Raw genomic sequence first — 15,274 nt, forward strand, 5'->3', positions numbered from 1 at the left:
GGAGGGGGGAGGGTGAGCGAACGGCTGTGTGGTGTTTAGCTGCCAGTTGGGTTAAACCACAACACTAGGGAACGTCAGATTAGCTCTTGAGGATGGATATATATATGTGTGTGTGTGCATGTGTGTGTTTGTGAAGGTGTATATATATATATATATATATGCATATTGTGCACTGAGATAGAGACTCCTGGTTGGAAATTCAGTGTAAGCAACAACAACTGTTGCCATTAACTAACTGTTTGAGTAGTCTCTCATTTGATCTTAAAATTATATAGAGAGTTTTTAACTTAAGCTCAAAAGCTTTTTTTTTTTTTTTTTCCTCACAACTTTTTAATCTCTGAACTGCCATAGCATATATCATATCATATATGATATGATATGTGATCATATCATATCATCTCTGAACTGCCATATCATATCATATGCAATCTGCTCTATATCATTTCATTGTATGGTTTTATACAATACTTACTTTATGTCACGGATATACAATGATAACTCTTCCCAGTGTTCCTCAATTCATCCTTCTTCCTTTCCCTTCTCTAAGCTCAATGCACTTTCCAATACTACTAGTCACTTCAGGAGTCAAAAATACACTTGTGAAAGGACATTTTTGTCTCAAGATTGTGAATTGCAGCCTTGATGCCAATATAATATGTTTCAGGGGAGTATTTTGGACTGGCAGCATAATTAATGTTTTATTGAATAATGTCTAACGGATCACAGCAAATACCCAGTTTGGCATATATAATTTTTCAGTGTTCTAGCTAGTGATAGACTAATGATATAAAGCCGCAAAGAGCATTTTGACACGCTATATATTTACACTGTTCTGTAACCTCCTGGTCTTATTCTATTTACAATGCAAACACGCTTTCTTCCAGCAATTTCCAATACTTGACTTGAACACACCAATTCTCCCTAGAAAGCTAACATTTCCACTCCCATTTCTCATTGCTTAAATGTCAAAGGCAGTTTGATACTTGAATATGACTTGGAAGTTTTGATTTACAGGGTGATTTAGTAGAATTTTTCACATGCATTTTTTCCAGAACAATGAGCACAATGATTTTAATATATATATATATTTGTACTAAAACTTAAAATAATAATATAAATACAGGTTGTATTAATTCACTACTTTGTAGAATGTTTCAGGAGTAAACGTCTTCATAGCCCTTATGGGATGCACTGACAAGTGCTAAGGGAGCTGGCAGATGTGAATGCAAGACCAATCTCTATAATCTTTCCAGGAAGAATTTCTTCACTGTATGAGTGATGGAGAACTGGCACAGGTTGCCTGGAGAGATTGTGGAGTCTCCATCCTTGGAGATCTTCAAGAATTGTCAGGACGTGGTCCTGGGCAACTTGCTCTCAGTGGCCCTGCATGAGCAGGGGTGTTGAACCAAATGAGCTCCAGAAGTCCTTTCCAACCTTAACCATTCAGTGACTGTGTGATTATAATAGGTTGATACTGTGACCTTTATTTTGGGTTAAAATAAATGGGAATGGGTAAACTGAGACACAAATGTGATTTGACTAAGGTCTAGTCTCAGGACAGGGAACAGAACTTCAGTTTTTTGAGTCTGCATGAGTTCCTCTGCTTATGAAAGTAAACAGCATTAGGTGAAAAGTTTAAAATTGTCATCTTTGAGATACTTCATGGCTTTGTAATTCATTAAAAAAAATAAAAAAAAAATAAAAACACCTGGGTTTTGACCTCTGGCAGCAGGACAGACCTCACTTCTTATTTTTCAATTTACCAAATTTACCAGGTAGATAATATACATATATATATATATATATATATATATATATATACTTTTCCTATTTATTTATTTTTATTTTTCTATTTATTTCTTTTTCAAAATGAAAATATTAGCATGCTTTGGCTGCTACTCTAGGGTGTGTTTTTAAATGCTTCTCTCCTTTTAGATCAACTGCAGGTGTTGAGTTGTAACAATGAGGTATAAGCAATAGTATCTGAAATGATGAGGTCATAACCATGGATTTCAGATACCTGTAGATGGGAAGAGTCTGCCTCTGTGCTGTAGGCAAATTGTGAGAAACAAAGTTGTGTTTTTGCAGCAGAGAATTATTTTTCTTTATTCCAAGGTAGTTGTGTAGTCATAATAAGGAGAAATGCTAAGTAGATAAGTGGAGAGTAGAAGGCCTTAATGTTCCAAAATAAGGTAGAAGCTTGAGAAAAAGAGGATGAGCAGTGTGAGAACAGTAAAACAAAGATCACAAGTTCTCAAAACATAAGAAAGGGGAAATTAAAAGGTTGAAAAAAAGAGAAATTGTACATATATGGTATAGAGGAGCGTTGAGTAGCTTGTGAACCTGTAGTACTCAGCCAACGAGGAAACGGGAGGTGATCAGGCGTCGCGTAATAGGGAATAAAAGGTTATGAATTGTTTACTAAAATGTGCTCCTGATTGACAGGATGCCCACCATTGCAATCGCGAATAAAATAGCTTCACAGAAGATCCTGTCTGAAGAAAATTATTTGAGATTTTTCTCACAAAATCATTTGCAGAAAGCACTACAAAGGCTTGCTGAATACAATGGTGAAATTATAAGGGTAGGGTTTTGAATATTACCTTACAAATATATATGAGTAATCATTCTGTAAATGATATGAAGATGGGGACGTGGAGTATGAAACATGTCTTGGTGGACTAAGAAACATGTGCTGGCTGCTTCTTGGCTTGTGTTTTTCTAGACCATAGTATATTGATTTTTATAGCTCTTTTTTAAACTTTGATTTGGGAACAGAATGCCAAATGTAGTTAGAGACCTGCAAATTATCTGGGATTGTATTAGTTTATTACCAAGGGGAGGAGGGCAGTTAGTTTCTGCCAGACTTCAAATACCAGACTTACTCAGGAAAATGGAAGTGTGAATGTGACGATTAAGTCAGAATGGAAGCAGTTTCTTTGAATTTGAAAGGAGACATGCAAAACCAGTCTTTTACCAGTCTACATGTACCAATCACACTTGTAGGGTTGCTATCTGGTTTGTATGTAACTTTCCCTGGTCAGAAAAGCTTTTCTAAAGCAAAAAGAGAGAGAGGATAGAAAGGTGATAGCTGAACTTGTACTCTTACATTTTTTGGGACTTTTAGCATTATAGAGCAAGTTGAAATCATCAGGATTTATTTTCTGGAGAAGAGGTGGGGGAGCACTTTAAGAAAATGGTTTCTTAGCTGGAAAGCTGCATATGTGGGATATGCCTAGATAGGTTAGAGGACATACTTTACACTGCTGGTGGAGAAGTGAGAGAAGCATGTTTAGTGATATTGCAGACTAGGAACATTTCTTCTTTCCTGCCCCTGGAGACAAAAGGGGGTCAGCTCCTCCTGGCAGCTGTCAAACTTGAGATCTTGGACAGCGATGATGAGGTGTCTGGTTTGGAAGCTGGTGTTCCTAGAGGAAAGAAACAAAACAAACAACAACAACCATAAAAAAGCAAGAAACCAACCAAACAAGAAAACTGTTTGCATATTGATATTCTTCATAACTCCATCCCAACTCACTACATGATGTTCAGATTTGAAACATTTGTGTGTGTTTTTCTCATTCTGTGTAGTTTTAGTAGATTCTCAGGATGGACTAATAGGGTAGTTACTTTAAGTAGAATTGTACTTAAATGTTTTCTACTCAGAATGGAAGGTCTGCCTGTTGTATTAATGCTATTACTGCTGGTAAAGAGGCTATTTCATGCTGTATGAAAACTATCAGGACAGCATCAGTGCCACCAAATTACTCTAGGGAATTCTGCACTTATCACTCTGCTCCATATGGGCATGTAAGTTACATCTCCCTGCATTTTCCCTGACTTTCATCTTTCACTTTATCTGTTGGAGCTGCAAAGACTGTGGACTCAGCAGTGAGTGACTCCTTCCCATTGGCTGGAGCACCACGATTTTCCCCTCACAGCTTTAGAAAATAAAATAAAACAACATATGTGTGTGTGTATACAGTCTACACTCATGATTTCTAGTGCTGGCAGACGCACTGATAGCTTTTAACGATTGAACCCATATCAGACCATCTGTGTGCACAACCTCCATGTCTGTTGAGAGCCCCTCCGAGACAGATCCTTTTTTTCTAAGCTGCCTTCATTGGAAGTAAAGAGTTTAAGTATCAATTAAGTGACTTTAAAGTCATTTTTTTCTAGCACTACAGATTTTCCAACATTTACTAGTTAAATGCTTGCTGCTGTCTACTGTTCAACTTCTCTGGTATTTGCTTACATAAATCTTTGTCCTGTTTTGTTGCATGAAATTTAAAGATGATTTTTGATCATTCCTGTGGTCTGTGTTACTTTCTCTTCTGTCAGAAGGCTTTTCTCTGACTGTAGGCTAAGTTCTTACAAGCTGCTACTGTTCAGTCTAACTGAAGATTTCAGTGTTTTGATACTTAAAAAAGGCAAGCCTATGCTAAATGTCTAGCTAACTCCTCCAGAGATGCATCATGATTTCCGTCTCATAATACAATCCAGAAGACTTTAATCTATTTAGCTACAGCACTGATGGCCAGCAAAAGATATCTCTGGTGTGCCTTTGATTTTCAGTCGTTGCTTCCCTGTGTCGTGTTACTACTCTTGCTGAATTGCAGTGCTGAGACTGTAAATGTTTTTGACCCTTGCATCCTATTCTTTTATAATTGTATAAAGCTGCTATGTACAATATCTAAGTGGAAAAACAAACAAACAAACAAAATCAAATCTTGGACTTGTTTGCAACACACCTGTCCTTAAATAAATGATTTAAAGCTAGTCTTCCAGGCCGTCAAGGAAAGGATTTTCTCTAGATACACATAACATCTGTCCAATCTGTGCCTGACCCTTCCGCTCTTGAGGGCTGGGGGAGCCTCACAGGCATGGCATGCTGTGTGACACAGGGCTTTGATAGGTGGGTCTGATGTGGCTTGTTTTGTACTTGTTTTGTACTTGCCCATTGGGTCAAATAACTGTGGTTGTGAGACAGCCTGCTCTGTGCTTAGTTCTGGGGATGTTATCAGAGACTATGACTAAGTCTGTGAGGGAGACCATGGGATTTTTTCTTCTTCCCTTGTATGTAGTATGACCTCTTTTTATCTTGTGACCCTTCTAGTTTTGGCAGCTTTTTCTTCTCTAAAATGAAGGTCTCCTGACATTTTTTTTTTCTCCTCCCTTCAGCAACCATAAATAAATAAATAGATCCTGAAAAGATAAAAAGTTGTTGGCTAATATTATCTTCTAATGGAGACTTATTAAATGGTCTAAAGTGGTATAATGTTTTACTTAATTTTTACAACTAATTGAATTAATTTCCATATGTACAGCTAAACATTTAACTTCTGGAAAAAATAATAAAAAAAATCCCTAGTGTTCTGTCTTTTATAAATGTTATTTCTTCTAAAGATATGTCCTCTTGCTGCTGCCATTTTTCTCTGGCTGATTAAGTGATATCATTAAGCGAGAGTAAATATGGGTTATTTACATTAATGTTAGCAATGAAAAATCAGTTTCTGAACAGTTTTAGGATAGTTAGTGAATTTGATTGCAGAGACATTTGTGCTGTTATTGGCTAAGACTTGAAAGCTAAAAGTGCCTCAACTTTAGCTTGCACATGTATTGCTAGCCGGGAATTGCTGGATACCTCATGTCACAAAGAAACTGAATCTGCTATAGCTCATTTTTGGCAGAGCATGCCTAGTATTGGAATAAAATTGAAGGGTAAGCTAAAAGGCAGCTAATATTCTGCATAATATTAGCTAGTTAGTGTTATCAGATCCTTCTGTTTCTATTTGTGGTTTGTTCTTTTGGCAGCTCTTTTAAACCCACACTACTTGTAATGTTCTGTGAAGGGTAAAAGCTCCTATATGCTGGGCTCAACACTGCTTGGCAATTACTCACTGAGTAACTCTTGTAATAGGGCCCCAGGTTAAAAAACAAACAAAAAAAAGTACTTAAACATTATTCATTTGCTTGAGTATTTTCCAAAATAAAAATGCTCATAATTCTCCTCTGAACTGAGAATATAATCTTTGGTTTGTGCATGAGCAATCGGCACTTCATCAGCGTGCTGCTTCTGAGTGGTTTGTTGGATGCACATGGTGTGTCGCACAGGCTGGAGGAACACTCTGCCTGGTGACTATCTCCAGTCATTCCACCCTCTAATCTCACAAATATTCTTTGGTGTGGCAAATATTCTTTTAATGATTGCAGACATGGTAGGTTGGCCCTCAGCTTGCTATTGGGAATTCACTAAGGCAAAATTCATTTCAGCAGTGACTGAATTGCCCAGCTGATCCTGCAGAGTTGAGGGGAAGAGGCAGGGATGTTATATGTATATGCTGACAACACTGAATTGCAAACTGTGTATAACATTTTATTGGATTCACATGGGTGCTGAATCCAGTGCTTGACAACATTAAAAAGCTCTACTACTGAAAGGCAGCTGCTCTTAAGACAGCTGCAAAAATCAGCCAAATTAACCCTTTCTTAGGGAGTGAGACTTGCAAGTGTGGACAGGTTGACTAGGAATACAGAGGAATCCATTACAATCGATGGCACTTAACAGATGTGCTGTATTTTTCATTGTATATCCTATGTCTTGGTGGCTTCCTGACAATACAGAGAACTACTAGAGTCAGTGTGTCATTGCCAGCTATTTTTTAGGAAATCTTATCAAATATATACATACATTCAAATCTACTATGTATCTATATCATCTGCATCTGTTACTGCCCGCTTTTCATCGTGGTCTCAGAAACGTAAAATGAGATATGGGAATAGGGCAAAGTAGCTTCAGTCTTTTAATCACTGCAGATTATTCACTTACACATATTTCTTTCTCTTTTGAATAGTCATTAATAAGTACTACAGTTGGCTTGACTCTCCTAGCTTTACTTTGTGCATAGTTTTTCTAGACTGCAGATAATTAATAGGCAAAGAACACATTCTACACGCACACACAATTAACCTTTGTCTGGGATTAATTAAAACTGGTGACTGAAGTACTATATAGTATAGAATTACATTATCCTATTTAGAGTAGTAATAGCTTTGACTTCTGTGCCCATAAGAGGGCAGCAATTATTATACTTTTGCAGAAATGGTAACAATTTTTACCTGAGTACTTATAAAAATGGAACAGTAGAAATTGCAATAGTATTGTGCTTATTTTTTATTATTATTATTTTAACTTTACAGTGTTTGGGCAAGATAGCAGGAGAGTTCTGACGGAGTGGGTTGCTACCTCTAGTATGGCACCCACAGACACCCTGTTCCTCCTCATAAGCAGTATTTCTTGCACAATATGCCTGGTATGCCTGATAGATTCAGATGTACAAAGGAAAAAAAAATGATTAGTTGGTAATCTTGGAAAAAATAAGCTATTATTAAAAACAAAACAAAAAAACACATCAACAAACAAAACAAAAAATAAACAGTGAAATGACTGATTGAAAGTAGACAGAAATATGGCCTGCCTGCAGAATAGAAATTAGGGAGCAGATAACCTTTCAAAATGAAATTATGTTCCATGGTCTGGTATATAGTACCCAAGTTAGATGTCTTTTTGTTTTTTTTTTTTTTTTTTTTTTTTTTTTTTTCAAACTCCTTTGTAAGTTATCTGGAAAAACATTTGCCAAATACCTAGAGAAGCATGACAGAAGAAATGACTTTGACAGTAGGACCTCAGTATAGAACAAAACACATGGAAGATCAGAGTTGGAAAGGATTCTGTGTCAACAGAACTAGTTGATATTTTGCTGGTGGTCTCTTTGTTTATGTTGCATATGCACATGCTTAAAAAATTAAAAGGCAGAATTCAATTTTAGGCAAGCTGTTTACCACTACCTTTTTTTTTTTTTTTTTTTTTTTTTTTTGGTTTCTACTGAATGCATGGGGAGGAGGAGAGTTGGAGGGAAGTCTGTAGGCATTCAAGAGGAGGCTTGTTTGGCTTACCCTCCTGTGAAGGACATCGGTGTGTACTAAGCTGTGTCTTGAAGTACTGCAGTCTCTTGATGGCTTTCATTGAGGACTCCGTGTCCTTGAGCAATCCAAAACAAAGCTTTCTGTTATTTAAAATATTACAGAAAACTGTTTAAAACATACTGCTATACCCAGAAAATGTTATTCTACCAGGGCATATAGTCCTTTCTTGGATCTTTATTTGAAAGCAGTTTAAAGCATTTCTATTTACTAAGGATATCCAGAATGTTTCATTTTTAAAAGCATCTGTTCCTGTAACAGGAATTCCACTATATACTGTTTAAGTAATTCTTTATTTGAAAGGTGGAAAGCTCACAAGGGCTACCATGGCACGGAAGTCACGGTCTTTCCTTTGTCTGTTAGTAGTGTGCTCTTTCTTCAGGTGCTTCTGCTTCAAGTGGATCTGCTTTCTCATGGCTGCCTTCCACATCTTTGTTCCAAAAAGCTGTTTCACTCATGTACTATGGCTAGAACTCAGCAGGCAAGCTATGACGCCCAAGTTTTCATGATTAAATGTTATCAGATCAGTAGAAATTCATGGTGAGGGTGGGAACTAAATTTTCAATTGCTCATTATTTAACAGTTTTTGAAAAATATTTAAAATCCACATGCTATTCCATTGGGGACTCAACAATTCCAGAGGCCAAAGCTGAAAAACCACCTGCTTGAATTGGTGCCTAAATCTGAGAGAAGCAGTTTTGTTCTCATGCCTCACTGAATTTCTTGTTACTTTCCTTTCTTGAAATTTCATTTTTCCTTATATTTTGCTGCTGTTATTCTACAGTTATCCCTTCCATTCTTTCCTGTTCTTACGTCTCTTCCTTACTCAGCCAACTTTAGTATTAGGGAGAAACTATGTGCTGTTTGGGTGTATTTGAGCACAGGAGCACTGTTTCGTATGAACTTCCATACAGTGATATGCATGTGCAGAGCCTGCACTAATGGGCTTATGCAAAAGCTCTTTCTAAGTACCATTCATCACAGACTTGGTTCCCAGCTTTTGTTGCCAATGCTTCCACTTTCAGTGCCAATGTTACTGCTGGTGGCACTTGTCCATTCATTTGTGATGAACTGAAAATTTAATTAACCTTCCATTTGCTTTTTTAAAAAAATGCCACGATCCACCTTCATTATAGCAGTGTGGATTTCCTTAATCATGGTCAGAGATGATGACATACACATGCTAATGGAGCCGATGAAGTAACATAAGTGAGGTTACACAGAATGATAGATTTTCCTGACTTGGAAGAGACCCACAGGCTTCATCTTCCACTCTCTGTCTCTCTCTGTCTCTCTCTCTCTCTGTCTCTCTCTCTCTCTGTCTCTCTCTCTCTCTCTTTTTTTTTTTTTTTTTTTTTTTTTGGTACCAGTTATGTTATAATCTTTTTTTACTTTCCTCAGCATGCCCAGATTTTGACAGAAGGCAGTTCTGAGTTTCACATGCCTTTCTGTCTCATGTTTCTCAGTCTGTAGTGTACTGAATTCTCTTTCATACCCACCAAAATAGATCTCTGGTCTTTAGCTTCAGCAGGGACTCTGTATCTTCTGCTACCCTGCAAGTTCCTGTTGTCTGGTCAGGCGTTAATGTTGGAGCTTGGAACTGATCTGTCTGCTAGCTCAGGCTTCCCACTGGAGCACACTTAGCTTTTTTCCTCACTCTTCTTCACAATTTTGAGATAGTCTAGGAAGCTCTAGAGCAGTTGTTTCTGTTTTGTTCTTATCTTCCTCGTGTGTCTTCCAAAATTATTTGTTTTCAAGTAGCATGCAGTACTCCTCTAATTCCTATAATTCTATTGCATAGTTTTGTCTCCTGTGTGAGTTAAAAAGCTGTTGGGGAACAAAAATGAGTAAACTCTTATGCACCAGCTATCAGGAGTGTTGTTATCTGTTCTTTTTTTGTTTGTTTGTTTTAATTTTGTTTGTTTTCTTCTTCTTGCTTTAGGGTACAACACTGTTCTCAGTCTGTTTTTGCTGTTTTGTGTACTTTCAGATACCGTCAGCTACTTGTGAAGATTTTTACTGCTCTGTAATTCTAATCAAGCTGTTTTCCTTGGCTATGCATCAGGGATGTGTTTCAGAGTCTACTTGTTCTTATAAGTGAGATGGATGACGTTATACATTGTCTCTCTTGGCCTAGGAATAGAGGTTTTTCTTCCCTTCAGAAATAAAGGGAGGGTGGAAGGGATAGGAGACAAATGCTGAGCTTTCAGGTCTCACTTTGACAAAGAACTGGGAAGTTCGTCTGCAGTCTGAATGTGTTTCTGAGTTCTGCAGGTGGCTATGACCTAACCTAAGTTTTGGGTTAGTCCTACTGTAGTAATTATTTCAGAGTGTTGATAATCCTTCCATGTACTTTGTGCTTAGTGCAGATGATGGGAGAAGAACATGGTATACTCTCTTGGTAAGCTTCAGCTTGGCAAGGATCATCTTCCTGTGGCTTCCACATTCTTCATGAGTCCTTCAGTCCAGCATGGTGAAAGCAGATTTTGGAGTACTTTCTCAAATTCAGTCTTAATGGAACTAAAAAGATTACTGTTCGTGTTGCTTTAACAAGATGAAGTAAAATACATGAGTCTTCCCTTCCAGTCTTATGTGACTTGCTTGCTGGCTAAGTTTGCTGGAAAAGCATGCATACCTTTATCATGTCATTTACCAAACAAAAGCTTCTAAGAGCATTGTTCTGCTGATTGCTCATTACAATATTGTACACTGTTAATAGAGAGGAGTCCTTCTTAAAGGAAAAAAAATATTTTTCTAATAGTGTATAATAAATGCTTTTAGAGAATTCTCAACTGTAAACCCAGTTCAGAACTTGTATGGAGAAAATGTATGTTATCTTTGAACAGACTGAAGGTATATTCAGTGGAAGTGTGAACACATTGAAAACGTTACTCATTCACCTTACTTACATGTATCCTATGCGTCAATAAATTAATTGTGTGTTGGAAATAATCAAAACCAGACTTGACAGTCAAGTGATAAAGACATTTTACAGACATATTGCATTACCTATTCTCCTTAAGAGCATTTTGATATGAAAGTGATATATGTAAATATTTCAAAATTAATGAGTCAGGGTTCCGATGGCTCTGCTGTTGTTTTTCATGTAATATTTCAACTTCAACAACGAGTGAATTCATTGGTGGTGTTGTGTATTTCAGGTTTTGTTTTTCAGCTATTCTTTTTTTCTTGTTTTGGCTTTTTAGCTGTCCGCCTTCAGAAAATATGACACAATGCAATATTTCTGTTTTAGTTCCTTCACCCTGTTCCCATAGGCCCCTTTGCTGGCAGTGACAGCATAAGCCAGAGAGATCCCTTCACATCGGTCTGCCCTGGCTCTCTGCCCTGAGGGTCTGGTAATTCTCTATTTTCTGTGGATGTTTCTAGCTTGAGACCTGTATTAGGCCTTTTGTTACACTGGTGCCTAGAGTAGCTGTTCGTTCTGCTGGGGTGGACCTTTAAAATTGAGATTGAAAAGTTCCCTAGTTTGAGAAGACAGATTTTGAGAAGACAGGTCCTCCCTCCCTTCCTAATTCTGAGTTGCTGGTGTTTCCCAGTCAATGCTGGGCTGCTGTTGCCCTTGTCCTTCCTATATCCTAGGCAGCAGAAGATGAAAAAGACTAGGACAGGCCTGGAGCTCCCGCAAGCACATCTGTGCTTTCCTCTCCCCAGCCTCCCAACAAAGTACTGTCACTGTGCCTGGAACACCATCAATGCCGCAATCTGCTGTTTTAATTGAGTCAGAAATGGCATGTAAAAAATCATCAGTTGCTGATTCAAAACCATGGGGAAGCACTGCAGGGTTTATTGCTTGTTTTTGCTAAGCAGAAGCTCTTGGTGCCAGAGACTCTGTGGGCTCCTTGCCTGTCTCTTGCAATGCATCCATGGATGTTGCATGCTGCTATTAGAATTTGGCAGCAGGTGGTGAATTAAAGGATTCAGCTACCAAGAAAAAAAAAAAAAGTTTTTTTTTTTTTTTTTTTCTCCTACTGTTTCATGGCTGGTAAGGAAAGAAGATGCAGCAGGTGCTACAGCCACTACTGCTGCCTTGGGGGCTCTTGTCCTTCGTCTGTTACTGCCATCACTGTCTCTCTTCTTGTTGTTGCCTTGTTCCTGCTGCTTGTACAGCAGAATCCTGTGCTTTGCTAGCAAATCATCTAACATATTTTTGGGGGTGGAGAGCTGACAGTGTTTTGGAGCTGACTGAAAAGCAAGAAGTGGTAGTAACCTTCTCCTCTTCTCTCTCTTTTCTTGTTGTTTTTCCCCCCATATGTCTCCTCTGGTTGTTTTTATTGCCACTAGACTGTCTCACACTGTCCCCAGCCAAATTCATGTTCTCCTAAGATTTATCCCTTCAGACAAAATAATGCAATTGGAAAAGTCTTCCTTATAATTTTTCTTTCCATCTGAAATAATTTGTGAATAACAGTACCAATGCAGATGTAAATTTAATTAATTAATTCTGATATTTTAACTCCCCTTTTAATGCATATTTCTGAAATGTTCTTCTGATGTCCTAAGCAGACTCATCCTCTCCTTATCTTCATTCTTTCTGTTTAGGCTGATGGTTACATTTCTGAATTCCTTCTTATCAGAGTATCTCTAGTCAAGTAGGAAGGCTATTTTATTTTATTTTTTTAAACAGCTGTCCATTTATTGTGGCTGGTTGTATTTATAATTGTATTCTGTGGTTACAGTTACAAGCAAGTGCAATTAGATTTTCAGTTTCATGGTATAAGTTCATCACCATAGAAATGAGGAAATACTTCCTATGCGCAGCATGTTGGGATGTTGATTAAAGTAGTGTTTTATTATATTTAAGTGTGGTGATTCCTGTCCTGTTTTTATAGCTGGTGTATGTTTTTATCTTACTGAGTCAGATGCTGTGTATGCTTGTGGTGGCATATTTGCCAGCACTCGTCTGGAACCTCTTTAATTGCTAGTGATCATCTTGAACTGTGATTTTAGGCTTTGCATGAATTGATGTCTTTCTAACATCATCTTCCACAGGAAATTACCTCTGATTAGTAGTTGATTTAACTCTATTTAAATAAAAAAATAAATATCTGGAGAGCTGGAGTAGAAGGGTGGAAAATCACAGGAACTGACATTTCCTTTGTACTGTATAAGCATAACGTTGCCCTTGTGTGAAGGAAGTCTGGACTTGACAGCCTTGCAGGCCTTAAGAGTGTAATGCACAATTAAATCAAACCCTCCAATAATCCACATCAGAGGTTCTGAGATTGCTCTGGTTTTGAATACCAAAACACCAGTCATATTCAGATGAAGGATTCAGCACTTTCTGTCTTTGAAAAGAACTCAAACATACTTGGTCAAGATTTTAAAACCAAAAAGTTATAACTTTAAGTGATATTTATTTTTTCTCAAGATCCACTGTAAACAGCTCAACAGCCGTTGCACAACTCAGCCTTTGCTTTGTTTCTAATACTCTGCTAAATTAAACCGAAAAAATATATATCCCTTAAAATATCAAGGAAACTCTTCTGGTCTTACTGTAATGAAAAGTGACAGAACCTCTCTGAGCACTTTGACTTAAAAACAAGGAAGGCAGGAAAGAGGTCCTGTATGGTTTATTGCAGATTGGTATATGTTTTACTGATTGACATTTTCAGACTTTTATGATGAGGTAAAAGGAGCCCTGAGAAGGATAAGAATCAGTTTATCTGGTGAGATGAAATACTACATTTTCTCCCATTGTTTTTACCAAAGTAATCATCCTCTGTGTGTTATGTAATGGCAAAATGAGGAATCTGAAGCACTTGTTTTTTGGGCTTCAAGCAGGGGGTTGCGGAGCATTTCCTCCTGTTGCAGTGATGTGCTTTCTCACCTACTCCCAGTATGAGTTTTTGGAGCTTTGTCATGACGATAGTGGTGAAGTTTGAACAACAAATTGTATGCATGCAAGATTTGTAAAGCCCTAGAGCATAACTGGCCATATTGCTAATTTTAGGAATATATAGTGGTCACTTGATATAAACATACTTCCAGTCAAGAGTATCAATGAAAGTAAAATCCTTTTGGACCCAAATGTAATCTGTCACACCCAGAGAAAACAAAAAATAAAAAGTCATTGTGAAAGTCCCTGTGGATTTGTGGCTGTATACCTGGATGTGCCTCAGTATTGGATGCAGGATGGTTAGATAGCTTCTGTAGTAAATATTCAGTATTTAGTCCTGTTCACACATATGATTCTCCCTAATGTTGCTTTATGCAAAAACAATAAGCTAGAGACAGCCCTATTTAAAAAAAAAAAAAAATCAACTACAGAAGAAAAGTGAAACAGAGTTTTGTGTAATTGCTTTATCAAATGTAAATGATTTAAAAATATTTTAGCAATATATTTAGTAGATAGTATTGCTTCCTTTCTTTATAAACTTGTAGATGTCAAGGTGTAGGAAAAACGGCAAGAACCATTCCTCCTCTCTCATGCCCCAACATGCCCTGGCCAGGTTTTCTTTAGCAGGTCTCAGAGAGTGAGTGTGAACAAAAAGTGAAAAAAAAAAATGGCATCTGATTAGTCAGGACATGGACAATGGGATCTGTTGTTGTTGTTGTTGTTGTTTCATGAGCCCTGCTCTTCAGCTGATGAGTATGTATACACTTGTAGTCCTTAGCAGGTAAGTGAAAACATTGATCTTTGGCTTCTCTCCTGACATTTGCACTGCACAGGTTGTGGGATGCTGCTCAGATGGAGATCTCTTACTAAACATACAAGCTTTGCAGGGATCTCCCTGAGGACGCTCCTCTTGTGTGCAGAGTACTATCCAGAGGGTGAAACCTTCTGCAGGAGGGAACGAAGAACTGGCTTTTTTATCCTGGGCTGCTACTGTGGTGTTTTTACCCAACTGGCAGCACAACTCTACCGCAACCATTCTCTCACTCCCCCTCTGTAAAGGAAAAGGCGGAGAAAATACAATGGAAAGGGCTCAAGGGCTGAGATAGTGATGGGGAAATCATCCACCAATGATTATCATGGGTAAAACAGACTCTGTATATGGAGATTAATATAATTTATTACCTATCACTAGTGGTCTAGAACAGTGAGAAACTAAAAGCAAACTAAAAAATACTTCCCTCCCCATCCACTCAAGGATACTTCTGGGAAGTCTTTGTCATAGTTAGCACCATATGTATATTCAGTTACAAGTTATACATTTATATGCTACCTGGCAAAAATGATTAATGTGTTGAGCAGTAAAGCAAGACCTACAAACAAAGTGTTTTTTTTTTTTTTTTTTTTTTTTTTAAATTATTTTTTTTTTTTTTT

This window comes from Oxyura jamaicensis, chromosome 2 (genome assembly GCF_011077185.1).
Source record: "Oxyura jamaicensis isolate SHBP4307 breed ruddy duck chromosome 2, BPBGC_Ojam_1.0, whole genome shotgun sequence".
Lineage (NCBI taxonomy): Eukaryota > Metazoa > Chordata > Aves > Anseriformes > Anatidae > Oxyura > Oxyura jamaicensis.